The sequence below is a fragment of the Tursiops truncatus genome, chromosome 13, assembly GCF_011762595.2.
Source record: "Tursiops truncatus isolate mTurTru1 chromosome 13, mTurTru1.mat.Y, whole genome shotgun sequence".
NCBI lineage: Eukaryota > Metazoa > Chordata > Mammalia > Artiodactyla > Delphinidae > Tursiops > Tursiops truncatus.
The window spans coordinates 73,936,370-73,951,029 of record NC_047046.1 but is presented as its reverse complement, the minus strand read 5'-3'; the positions used below and the strand labels follow the sequence as shown (position 1 = coordinate 73,951,029).

General features: G+C 37.5%; 1 protein-coding gene across 1 annotated transcript in view; it reads right to left on the bottom strand.

Moving 5' to 3' along the window:
• The window catches only part of LOC101325420 (glutamate decarboxylase 1-like), a 143,626-nt gene that overhangs the window by 117,834 nt on the left and 11,132 nt on the right, over nucleotides 1-14,660 (bottom strand). The gene's annotated exons all lie outside the window — the stretch shown is intronic.

The following is a 14,660-nucleotide window of genomic DNA, read 5'->3' as shown; positions in this document are numbered from 1 at the left end:
GGAATAATTTTGGCAGGCTTCGGGCTATAGGGGTGGTGTCAGTTGCTTTGTACCCGGCCCTGGGATGATTAAGGCAGAGGTATCTGTCTCTGGGATGTACCAGCCAGGTAGAGGAGATACGGCCCTGCACTGGTTAGCTTCTAAGTCAAAAGCATGTTCCCAGCTGAGTCCTTTGCCAAGTCTAAGAATTGGCTAGCTCCAGGATGGGCAGTCTCTCCCATCCAGAAAAGCTTTCTGAGGATGTTAAAACATCATAATACACAGAAAATTTTAAATATGATTACTACACTCTTGAATTGTAATGTGAGACAGAGGAGGAGGAAAAGAATAAGTGGGGAGAGTCAAGTTCTAACATCTAGAAGGAAATTTGAGTGGCTCACTTTTTTGGACTCTATAATCTCTGTAAAGTAGGAAAGCAAGTCAGCTGCTGAGAGAGCCTGACTACTAGGCAAGGAGATTTGACAGTAGAGAAGATTGTTTGGAAAAGGGGCTTTGGAGATTAGGAAAAAGAACTGCTGGTAAGAGAAATGCAGTAGGATTGCTGTGCAATCAATAACAAACTTTCTGCTTCCACTGATTATTTGCTTTCTCCTAATCTCTTAAATAGCAGGTGGTTTTTGTCAGTCACAGCAAGTATTTTCAGCTTATTCATGTGGGCATCTGTTTCCCATCCTTCGTTCATTAATAAATGAACACAAAACAACACTCCAGGGCAAATCTGCCTCACGAAATCTGAAAGGGAAGTTAAGTCCAAGAAACTGGTTCATAATGTTGCTAAAGAATAGAGTTCATAGACTCGCAGGTGCCGCAAGCGTTGCCCAGTCCAATTGTCCTCCTATCGCCACCTCAGAGGGATGGTCATCAATATAAGGTGTCTCGTAAAGTGCATCCAAGAGGTTGAATTTCTGAAGTACCAGAATAGCTTATCAAAGGAGATTTCAATATAAGAAGTCCCCTGGCAAAAAATCTCAGGAGAGTTTCTTCATGAAGTCATGAGTCGTATTTAGTAAATCAACACAAATTCTAGCAGACACTATAATTTAAAACTTCTCAACTATAGCTTTCACTGAAATGATGCTATGTCCAAATGGAATTATACATAAATACATCATGGAATATAAATATCTATGTCTCATGAAAAACTACTAGAGAAAATCTGAATTTATAAAATAAATGAGTTAGAAGATGGTTATTTATTCTCTGAAATGAAAGCTTGCCTTTTTACAAATCTCCTACAGGAGCAGATTCTTTTAGTAAAAATGTGAACATATTGGATCTAATGGAATCTCTTAAGGGAATTTTATCCTCAATCATCCCCTCTCTTTCATCTTCCACCTCCCTTGCTCTTGTTCCCATCTGGCTCCATCCCTTTCTACAAAAAACAAAACAAAACAAAAAAACAGTTCAATTATGACCCATATTAAAATAAAACCAACAAACAAAAAAGTTTGACTTCTATGTAGAAAGACAGAGACAGAGAGGTAAGTAGTTACGTAGAGAGATGAATGGATAAATAGAAGGGGGGATAGATAGATGATAGGTAGATAGGCAGATAGATAGATTCTCATATTGTCTTTCATTTCCTCATAAGTTACTTAAAAATATTTTTTCCCGCCACCAATTTCTTACTGCCCACTGAATTTCCTCTCTCTAGATTGTTATTGGCCTCCAGATTGTCAAATCTAATAGCTACTTTTCCATCTTTATCTGAATCTGACAAAGTTTATTACCATTTCAACAGCGTTTCTTCCCACTTCCAAGATGTTTTTTTAAGAATCAGGAGACCATATGCTTCCTAACTGCCTCATCCTCTTTAGGAAATCCAATCCCCCTTGACGGTGAGTACTTTAGGCATGGGTATATCATGCAGTTCTGGCCAATGAGATGGGTATTAATTTTCTATAGTTACTTTAACACATTATCACAAACTCAGTGGCTTAAGACAGCATAACAGTATCTTACAGTTTGGGAGGTCAGAAGTCCAAAATGGGTCTCACTGAGCTAAAATCAAGATGTTAGCGGGGCTCTACTCTTTCCAGAGACTCCAGGGAAGAATCCACTTCCTCGCCTTTTCCAGCATCAAGAGGCTGCCTGCATTCCCTGGCTCATGCCCCATTCCTCTACCTTCCAAGCCTGCAGCATTGGACCAAGTCTCTCACACTGCCATCCCTCTGCTTCTCCCTATTCTTTCTCCCTCTTCCACTAATCAGATCCCTTGTGATTAAACTGGGTCCACCCAGATAATGCAGGATAATATCTCCACCTCAAGATCAGCTGATTAGCAACCTTAATTCTATCTGCAACTTTAGTTCCCCTTTGCAAAAAACCCAACCTATTCACAGGGTCCAGGGATTAAGACATGTACTTCTTTGTTGTATTCTTCCTACAACAAAATGTGAAAGTCTGTTGGGCACTTTCTAGAAAGGCTTCTTTTGCTGATGTAAGAGACATGGGGGAAGAAACACTCCTCTTTCCACCTCTGGAAGTGGATGTTGGCATGTGCTGTCTAGAACTGTGGTCTTCGTTTAAGATCATAAGATGAGCTGATCTAGGTTGGTAAACCTTCACCATGAGAATAGCATATCATGAATTTATATATATATATATATATATATATATATATATATATATATATATATATATTCATGATACTGATGAACCACTGAGAAAACCAACCCAAGGGCAATTCTAACTCTATTTCTTGTTAGATAAGATAAAATTTGATTTTGTATATTCGTTTTGACTTGTGTTTTCTGCTTCTTGCAGCCCAAACATCCTAACTGAGACTTAACCTTACTATACTTTCCTGAGTGTTTGACAGATTTCCTTTTTGCATTTTGAAATGGTCACCAAGCTTCTGTGGGATTACTGACTTCTGATTTCCTCCTACTCCTGAAGCCATTTCATCTGTTTCATTCAAAGGATCTTCCCTAGTAAGTCAGAAAGAGAAAAACACATACCGTATGCTAATGCATATATATGGAATCTAAAAAAAATGGTACTGAAGAACCTAGGGGTAGGGCAGGAACAAAGACACAGATGTAGAGAATGGACTTGAGGACACAGCGGGGGAAGGGGAAGCTGGGACGAAGTGAGAGAGCAGCATTGACATATATACACTACCAAATGTAAAACAGATAGCTAGTGGGAAGCAGCCGCATAGCACAGGGAGATCAGCTCCATGCTTTGTGACCACCTAGAGGGGTGGGATAGGGAGGGTGGGAGGGAGGCTCAAGGGGGAGGGGATTTGGGGATCTATGTATACATATGGCTGATTCACTTTGTTGTACAGCAGAAACTAACACAACATTGTAAAGCAATTATACTCCAGTAAAGACGTTAAAAAAAAAAAAAGGATCTGCTCTGCTTACACTTTTGAGTGTTGGTTTCACACGTGGCTCCATTTCAGCTCTTCTCATCTCTATTCTCCCTAAGTGAACTCATTCTCTTCCAAGACTTTAACTATCCTTTCCACCCATATTCATATTTTCCACCTCTATTCTAGAAAATTCTGCTGACTCCGGAGCTGTGCTCCCACCTATCTGCTGCACATGTCTGCTTGGATGTCTCATGGCCTCCCCTCTGCAGCTCAAAACGTGACTCTGCCTTTCGCTCCTCCCTGAATTTTCTGATGTATCCCCCCACACCAATGAATGATTTCAAAACTTAATTCAGTTTCCACAGTTTCCACCCCTGCTTCTCACCCAGACATTCTCCATATTAAATTAATTACTAAATCTGTGCCCTCAACCTCCTTAAAATGCCTTCATCTTCCCCCCTCTTCATACCTAGAGTCAAGAGTTTGGTCCCACATCTCTCACCCTACAAAAGTCATCTCATCGGCTCTCCCCGTAATCAAACTCCGCAATCCCTCCACCACAGCCCAGTGTCTCTATTGCTCATCCAGTGACCCTTCTGCAGTTGAGATAAAGTCACATCCTTCCTTGCTTAAAATCCTTCCATGGAGTCCTGCAACTTTTAGGCTAAGAATAAACATCAACAAATGAAAGCAACAGTCGTGTAATGTAGATTCATCATATTACCTTATCTCATTTACTTTTCCAACCATCCTGTGAATTAAGTAGTATTACTATCCTTATTTAACAGATAAAAAACTGCAATTTAGAGAGCGCTAATGACTCTCAAAGGTCACACAGCTCGGAAGTGTGAGAGCTGGGTTTCATCCTAGTCATTCTAACTCCAAAACCCATGCTTACATGCTGCTTCTGCCTATCAAGAATGTCCTTCCCTTTTAATTTTTATTTTTCTTCATTTTCCTAATTGGTACCTCAACCTTCTACACTCAAGTATTTCCTCTTCCTTGCAGGTTTCTGCAGTCTCCCTCTAACTAATTTACAAGTTTCCCTCTTCAGTGGTCCCCTGGCATTCTGTACATACTGCTTAAAGTAATAACAGCTAACATTTCTTACCTTCTTCGCTATGTGACAAATATAGCAAAGTGCTTTAGATTCGTAAACTTAATTCCCATAGAAAGCTATTACGATATTTCAGCTTACAGATGGGAAAAAAATGCCTGAGGTTATATAATGTTTTGGACAATTTGTTCTGTAGCCTGTGTTTGCTATGGACTGAATGTTTGGGTCTCCCCAGAGTTCATATGTTGAAAGCCCAGTGTGATGGTATTTGGAGGAGATGTCTCTGGGAGGTGACTAGGTCATGAAGGCACAGTCCTCATACCTGGGATGAGTGCCTTTGTAAAAGAGGCCCAAGAGAGCTCCCTTCCCGCTTCTGCCACGTGAGGACACAAAGAAGAGACATCTGTCCATGAACTAGGAAGCAGGCTTCCTCCAGACACCGAATCTGTCAGTGTCTTTACCTTGGACTTCTAGCCTCAAGAACTACGAGAAATAAATTTGTTATTTATAAGTTACCCAGTCTATGATATGTTTTTATAGCAGCCCAAACAGACTAAGATAAAGTTCTACTTTCTTTTTTCCTTTAGAATGCTGTGAGTGTGGGAACCATGCCTTATATGATTTTGAATACCCAGGACCTGGGCAAAAACAAGCTTGTTTCCTGAACATTTGATAACTGAATGGACCATTTATTAAGAGATCTGTGACAGCACAGATGTATACGAATATAATATGCTTCTGACATTTTATGTTCTGTTCTGGAAAACACAGAGCATGAAAATTTGATACAATGACATATCCATTTCTGTCTCCGCCATCCCCGCACCCCACTTTCCTGTGAGCTTATTAGTGCCACGAACCATGCCATATTCACCCTGGATTTCAAGTGTCTACCAAAGGTACTCAACGAACAAACTCAAAAGTTAAGTGAATCATCAGAAATCAATGTTGACTTTCTCTCTCCATTTTATTATGCCACTAAATGCTCAAGACAGTAAGAAATCTTCATTGAATCTGCAGTACAACATGCAGCACAGCAGAAACTGGAATTACTACTTAGCTAAGTTTATTGTAGTTCATCACCATCCACCCCAGTTCATCTGGTTTTTCAGAGGCCATATAGGCGAACTGAACAGGGATATGATCTAAGCACCACTCAATTATCCCAAGGCAAATAAAGTGACAATATTAGCACCTTTGCCCCAGTTTGGAAAAAGCAAGATAAGAGTTCCACTTCAAAAAATATCAAAAAAAATATTTCCCATAATGTTATTTTTGTAGCATTTATTTATCTTTATTTCTTATACTGGCATGCTATCAGGATGCTGATCTGTGAATTTATATCATACTTTGCCAAAAAGGTTATGAGCACTTTGACGGAGAGTACACCTCATTATGAACTGTGCACACACATGAATGCTGTAGAATTGTTAGAGTATTTCTGAGATATTACAAATGTATACTGGAAAATGGGATTGTCTCTTCAAGCAGAATCTCTAAAAGGCATCCAAGTTAGAGACATTCTGAGCATCTCAGAAACAACAGACGTTCACTGGGATCTGGGTATTGTGTACTAAGCAACTTTTAAGAATCCCGAGGGTGGCAGAGTTGGAAGGCAGAACTAACAGCCCTTGAAGAAATAAAAAAACAAACGCACTTTCTGAGAAAAGAGGCCCTGGTCATTGATTTACAGTTAACAGAATTTTTTTTACTTTATTCCAAAGGAGACCAAAAGAGTAACAAATACAGAGAAGGACTTTGTTTCCAGAATAATGCTGGTGAAACCATCCGATAGATGTGATTAGACCTGAAGTCCAGCATTTAGAAAGGTTGGAAGTTTGACACTGAGGAGGCCTGGTGTATTATCACCTTGAAGGTGCAAGATTACAGAGGAGCAAATTCAAAGGGAGTTCAGCAGAGAAAAATGGCTGTAACCTCAAAGGTCTGCAAATTGGTCCTAAGAAGTACCTATCAGCCAGTTGAAACAACCTAAATTGAGGAAAGGAGGCTTGACTGACATTTGATGGCTTTTTTCCTTTAATCTTTCCTTACAGGGAAAAGTCCTTTCCTTTCCTTCTTGTCTCTGCTCTTTTTCTCCAGTTCTTTATTTTTCTCTGCCTCTGTCCCATTTTGCCTTCTCTCTCTCCCTTCTTTTCAATTCACCATCCTTTTTCCAATCTGCATCCTCTTATTTGAATTGTCACAAGGCACAACTTTAAAGATTTTTTAAAAAAATAAATTGACAATGAAATAAATTATACATAAGTGTAAATAAAATAGATTTGTAATAAAATGGAGATCTGTAAATAACCAAAGTTGCATTCATTTAATAGGTTTCACTCTTCATTTCAAAAGCAGGTGAGGGACTTCCCTGGTGGCACAGTGGTTAAGAATCCGCCTGCCAATGCAGGGGACACAGGTTCGATCCCTAGTCCGGGAAGGTCCCACATGCCACGGAGCAACTAAGCCCATGCGCCACAACTACTGAGCCTGCGCTCTATAGCCCACGAGCCACAACTAGTGAAGCCCGCGTGCTTAGAGCCCATGCTCCACAACAAGAGAAGCCACCGCAGTGAGAAGCGCGCACACCGCAACAAAGAGTAGCCCCCACTCGCCACAACTAGAGAAAGCCCACGCGCAGCAACGAAGACCTAATGCAGCCAAAAAATTTTTTAAATAATAAATAAATAAATAAAAAGCTGGTGAAACTAATGTATATTTTCCTACCACTCTAAAAAATCTACAGCAATTTGCAAGTTAAAAAAAATCTTATCTACTTCAATTTAGATTTGAAAGCTCATTTTTTTTTACAGATCTAAGAAAATTGATTTTTCTGCTTGCAGACCTTCAAGGGAAATTGCCCTGAATTATCCTGTGTTTTAGTATATGTTGTATAACAAAAATGATCATTAATCAACACTGATTTCTTTCTTTGCTCTTTACTTCCAACATGATTTGTACTATTTTTGAGTTTGCATTTTCTTCTTCAATACAGGGAGTTGGGTCTTGAGTTATTAATCAATATTTTAAGTCTATTTAAGACATATTAAGTTGAGCTCTTAGAGAATTAGTTCAAATTCAACTTACAGATAGGTGTTGATTAGATTGAAGAACAACCAAAAAATGACATAAAATATGTGTAACAGTTGGCTTACAATTTTTCATGCAATAGGTAAATTTTAAGACCTAATTATCGTTCTTTGCATATTTGTGTTTCGTCAATGAACTTGTAGAGTCACTATCGTAGAGTTACTATTTATTGAACAATTTAACAGGCACGTACAGGAACTTTCCGCTACTTACTCCTGCTCCAGACTCCATAAGGTATTCTGAAGTGATGGCAATCCTGAAAATACCCAATCCTATCCCCAAATCTGGAGAAAAGAAAACTGTACACTTTCTATATCTTTTTTTTTCCTTCAGCCTGGGGAAAAGTGTAAATGGTGATGAGGGAGGAAAGTGAGAATGTCAGAAAGTAAACAATGGGGTGACTTTCTCTGAAGGAAACAACAGCTTCGGTAATATATGCTGTATAAGGAGCACACCTATCATGGAAAGGCACATACTCCATACTAGGAAGTGTGAATTCTTGTACCCAAAATTTTTTAAAATACCAGAAAAGAGTATCACTAGAGCTCCTAAAACACAAAAAAAAATGAAAACAAGTGGCACAGCAATTATGAAAACACACCAAAACAATAAGAAAAAACCAAGATTTTAAAAACCAAACAACTAGTAGAAAACTGAAAGATATGCAAGACTGACCCCCAAAAAAAGAAAGGAATGAAAAAACATTTGGAAACTTGGTTTCCTTAAGATAGACCATTCAACAAATGGAAAAGAATGTGTATATATTTGAGGACATGATACAAGAAAATTTATCTGAAATAAAAGAGATTTTTTTCCTTCTCCTAATCTTCGCAGATTAAAAGAGGACATTGTGACCTATAAAATTTAGTACAAAATGTTCGATGCTAACATGTGTCCTACTTGCACTGCCAAACTTTAAAGAGGAACAAAACATGCCTTACTCTTTTAGGCAAAAATATCAAACCTGTAAGAGGAAAAAAATCTTCTCCCTTCTTGGGGAGACCACTTTTCTAAACACTAACTGTTGAAGACAATGGAAAAATCTCCACAAAGTTAGAGGTGGAGGGGGAGAGGAAAGGAAGAAATAGTGATCCAGTGTCATATCCAGGCAAGACATGATTTAAGAAATTTAACAGCATGAACAAAAAACTAAGAATAAATACTATCCATATATCCTCCTTGAGGAAGGGAGGTGAGGGTGTGACAACTACTGGGTCAAATCAGTAAAGAATTCAGTGTGGGAGCAGCTGTGGCAAAAGTACTGATAGTCAGTAATGAGTCCATTTAAATAGTATACGCTAAAAAACTCTAGGAATTATGGTTCAGGAGCAGTAAAGCTCATATATCTGTACAATGTAAAATACTGATAGAACTACTAAAAAGAGAGGTGAGGGAAGAGGAAATGGGAAAGTACGTAAATGTTAATGACCTGTTTATCAGAGCAGGAAAAAGTTAAAACTCTCTAAAACTGAAATATATGTGAAAAATATTGTCACTACCTCTCAAGTTCCTCATACATTTTTTCTTAACCTTAAAAGGATCTTTCAAGAAATAATAAAATTAAGAAATAATAATCTTTTAAGAAATAATGATTAAGAAATACTTATTAAATTTAATCATTTCTTTAGCTTTACATAGGCCTTTTTCATTGTGTTAAATTCGGGTAAAAATAAATGGAACATTTTATTTAAGAATAGTGTCTTTAACATAATACCATTATTTATGAAAGCATTTCTATCCACTCATCTATCCCTGTGACCACTTCTCTGCATAAATCTCCAGAGAAAGATATCTATGTTGATATACAAGTGATAAAACATGAACAACGTTTCTACCTGGGTGGTGAAATTTGAGGGAGTACTTTGTAAGTTTTTACCTCTGTGCTTTCCTGCACACACACACACAGCCAAGTATTCTGCAACATATGAAGCCCACGTAAAAAGTTCTAAAATGCAAGGATTTAAATGATGTTTAGTCCATGCATCCTCATGAAATAATTGTTGGGGGAGTTTTACTAAGTGACTAAGAGTGAAGCAAACAAATGGGGGAGGAGAGGCTCTAAGTAATTGCTGCAAAATGGCTCACAAAACTAAATGGGAAGGTCAAAAGCTCAAAAAAAACTGAAAGGAGAAAACATTTGTATTAACTTTTTACAGAATGTAAAATAAACGAATCTATAACCATGCATTGTATTCATGAAGGTCAAGAATTTGGTGGTACAGAGATGGGAGAAAGTAGAAGTGAAAATGTATAGAACACACTTCATCTTAACCAGGTAAGTATAGCTATGAATATACAGAAAATGGCTCAATAATGCATCTTGATTTTACAATTAGAGAAAATAAGACAAAATAAAGTTTGAAATTTTCTGATTTATCACTAACAATTTAAACTGGCATGTAAGTGTAAATTGGGAGTCAATCCAGAATTATCCAAGCAATAGAATTATACTAAAAGGTTTTTTTTCTAACTAAAAATAGAGTTGCCATACGATCCAGTAATCCCACTCTTGGGCATATATCCAAACAAAACTATAATTCAAAAAGATACGTGTACTGCTATGCTCATAGCAGCATTATTCACAACAGCCAAGACAAGGAAACAACTTAAATGTCCATCAAGAGATGAATGGATAAAGAAGATGTGGTACATATATACAATGGAGTACTACTCAGCCATAAAAAAGAATGAAATAATGGCATTTGCAGCAACATGGATGGACCTAGAGATTATCATATTAAGTCAAGTAAGTCAGAAAGAGAAAGACAAATACCATATGATATCACTTATATGTAGAATCTAAAATATGACACAAGTGAACTTATCTACGAAACAGAAACAGACTCACAGACGTAGAGAACAGACTTGTGGTTGCCAAGGGGGAGGGTGCTGGGAGAGGGATGGAGTGGAAGTTTGAGACTGGCAGATGCAAACTACTATATATAGAATGGATAAACAACAAGGTCCTACTGTGTAGCACAGGGAACTATATTCAATATCCTGTGGATAAACCACAATGGAAAAGAATATTAAAAGGAATGTATATATATGTATAAATGAATCACTTTGTTGTACAACATAAATTAACACAACATTGTAAATCAACTATACTTCAATAAAAACTAAAAATTAAAAAAAGGATTTTTAAGTGATTCTTCATTTTTTAATTATGCCATTATTTCTTATTAAAGAATGCTTTGCTCTCAGGTGTGATACATGAGGATGATGTGATCTGACAAGTTGCATATAACTAGCTGCTAATGTCAATAGCAGCCTGATTCATGAGCTATTCAGGGTTGAAAATAATAGATGGGTCTTTCAGCCACATTTAAAATTTTAAGTCTCATAAAGTCCGTGCTACAAACATCACTTCCAAGTAGAACATATTTCAGATGTACAGTCAGAAAAGGAAACTGAAAGAAAAAGTCATCACAAACAAGTACGTATCAGTGACGGATCTTTACAAATGAGCGATTATATCTACATCTGCTTCATTTTCTCAAGCTGTTGTCCTAAAGAGAATGGACTTGAGGACACAGGGAGGGGGAAAGGTAAGCTAGGATGAAGTGAGAGAATGGCATGGACATATATACACTACCAAATGTAAAATAGATAGCCAGTGGGAAGCAGCCACATAGCACAGGGAGATCAGCTTGGTGCTTTGTGACCACCTAGAGGGGTGGGATAGGGAGGGTGGGAGGGAGATGCAAGAGGGAGGGGATATGGGGATATATGTATATGTATAGCTGATTCACTTTGCTATAAAGCAGAAACTAACACACCATTGTAAAGCAATTATACTCCAATAAAGATGTTAAAAAAAAAAAGAAGATGCTGTCCTGAAAACTCTTGATAAATGATTTTGCAACCTATCTGTAGAACAAAATAGAATTATCAGTAAATAAAAGGGCAATATATTAATATTAATGAAACTTTGTGCCATTTTAAAAGAAACCAGTGGGCTTTTTACCTTGTAATTTTTCTTGAAAAAAATCAGTAAGTAAAATCTATTTGTTGCCTGAAACATGTAAGGATTTATAATTATTTTCCATTTCATGTAAACTCAGATATTTTTAGTTGACACCAAAGGAGGGTATATTCATATTCTGTAATGGATAACTATGATACATGCAATAATTTGATTGAACAAGCATGATCATGGAATAAATGATAATGCAACTTTGTTTTCATCTCTCATTGTCTCTTAAAATTAATTTCATGAAGGTAGATTTTTCCTGCTATCTACACGAAATTCAGGGCAAGGTCCATGAATTCATTACTTTTAAATAAGAAAAGTGATATATTTGCTTCTACACACAAAAGAGTTCAGTAATTTTTATGTTCAGTATAGTGCAATAATCAAAATATTCAAAATTCATTTAAGTGACGGTGTCTGTCTCTCCTCTGATTTAGGTCTGCTGTAGCAGTAAATGTAAATAAGGAGGATGTGGTCGGGTTATCCTTTTTCTTTCACCTGGCATTTTTACAATCAATTTTTACTCTCTTCTTCTCCATTTGCTGTTGCATTTTCTACTACCTGCAGGATGAGAGGAGGCAAGAGAAGGAAAAAAGCAAGAAGTTCTTACTTGCATATATGGCTGTGAAACGAAGCAAGTCCACTTCAGTCTTTGTTAGTGTTTAAAGCAGTCTAACATGGCACTATTTTAGGGCTTTCCCCCCCTTCCTGCTTTGCTATAGTTCGTTTATATCCAGTTCCTCTGTTGCAGGAAAATGCACATTTCTGACTGATGAATTTTGCCTCTTTCATCAACCATGTTAACACTCTACCTGTATAGGTAAAATTTATAAATGGAGGAAAATACTTTTTGGATTTTCTACATGGTGGCGTTGAAAAATCTTCACTTTATTTAAGCACATCTACTTTCCTAATGTAGTAGAATCATCAGAAGCATGATTTTTTAAATACATTTATTTATTTTATTTATTTATTTTTGGCTGCATTGGGTCTTTGCTGCTGCGCTTGGGCTTTCTCTAGTTGCAGCGAGCAGGGGTTACTCTTCATTGCGGTTCGGGGGCATCTCATTGTGGTGGCTTCTCTTGTTGTAGAGCACGGGCTCTAGGCGCGTGGGCTAAGTAGTTGTGGCGCATGGGCTTAGCAGCTCCGCAGCATGTGAGATCTTCCCGGACCTGGGATGGAACTGGTGTCCCCTGCCTTGGCAGGCGGATTCTTAACCACTGTGCCACCAGGGAAGTCCCCAGAAGCATGACATTATCTCAGGTTTCTTTTCATTTATAGTCTTCAGAAAACATGATATTGAATTGTCTATGACTAATGATCTAAATTAAAGGGGCAGAATAAAATGTACTGACAATGAGCTTTTTTCCTGCAAAACTGACTTGTCACATTTACTTTATAAGAAATAGTTACTCTTCCTGTGAATCCCCAGGAGAATGAAGACGTCAGAACTTGGTCTTGTGCTCTTTAAGTTGACTTCAAGAACTGGAACTCTCTTACTAGCTTCTAGTTTTTAAAGTCATATTCTGATAGAAGCTTACTTATGCTAAGAAACACATGGAATTCTCCATCTATTTATTCCAGCTTCTGAGTAACAAGAATATTATCATTAATAATAATGTTGACATTCATCATACTGTGTAAATGTAGCTGGAGTTTGGTCTTTGGCATGAATTATAAATACATTCTGACAATGGTGATAAAACTAATTAGTCAAATTCTTAAAACTCAAAAATAAGAAATCAAACAACCTCATGAAAAAGTGAGTCAAAACCCTTAACAAGACACCTCACCAAAGAAGATACATTGACGGCAGATGGCAAATAAGCATATGAAAAAATGCTCCATATCGTATGTCATCAGGGAACTGAAAATTAAAACAATATCATTGTGTACCTCTGAGAATGACCAAAATCTAGAACACTGTCAACACCAAATGGTGAAAAGGTTGTGGAACAATAGGAACTCTCATGCATTGCTGGTGGGAATACAAAATGGTACAGCTACTTTGGAAAACAGTTTAGTTGTTTTCTATAAATCTGAACATACTCAACATACAATCCGCCAATCTTCCATGTCCTGGCTATTGTAAAGAGTGATGCAATGAACATTGTGGTACATGACTCTTTTTGAATTATGGTTTTCTCAGGGTATATGCTCACTAGTGGGATTACTGGGTCATACGGTAGCTTTACTTTTAGTTTTTTAAGGAACGTCCATACTGCTCTCCATAGTGGCTGTATCAATGTACATTCCCACCAACAGGGCAAGAGGGTTCCCTTTTCTCCACATCCTCTCCAGCATTTATTGTTTGTAGATTTTTTGATGATGGCCACTCTGACCTGTGTGAGGTGATACCTCATTGTAGTTTTGGTTTTCATTTCTCTCATGATTAGTGATGTTGAGCATCCTTTCATGTGTTTGCTGGCAATCTGTATATCTTCTCTGGAGAAATGTCTATTTTAGGTCTTCTGCCCCTTTTTGGATTGGGTTGTTTGTGTTTTTTTGATATTGAACTGAATGAGCTGCTTGTATGTTTCAGAGGTTAATCCTTTGCAGTTGCTTCGTTTGTGAGTATTTTCTCCCATTCTGAGGGTTGTCTTTTCGTCTTGTTTATGGGTCCCTTTCCTGTGCAAAAGCTTTTAATTTTCATTAGGTCCCATTTGTGTGTTTTTGATTTTATTTCCATTTCTCTAGGAGGTGGATCAAAAAGGATCTTGCTGTGATTTATGTCGTAGACTGTTCTGCCTAAGTTTTCCTCTAAGAGTTTTATAATGTCTGGCCTTAAATTTAGGTCTTTAATCCATTTTGAGTTCATTTTTGTGTATGGTGTTAGGAAGTGTTCTAATTTCATTCTTTTACATGTAGCTGTTCAGTTTTCCCAGCACCACTGATTGAAGAGGCTGTCTTTTCTCCATTGTATATTCTTGCCTCCTTTATCAAAGATGAGGTGACCATATGCGTGTGGGTTTATCTCTGGGCTTTCTATCCTGTTCCATTGATCTATATTTCTGTTTTTATGCCAGTACTATACTGTCTTGATTACTGTAGGTTTGTAGTATAGTCTGAAGTCAGGGAGCCTGATTCTTCCAGCTCTGTTTTTCTTTCTCAAGATTGCATTGGTTATTCGGGGTCTTTTGTGTTTCCGTACAAATTGTGAAACTTTTTGTTCTAGTTCTGGGAAAAATGCAATTGGTAACTTGATAGGGATTGCATTG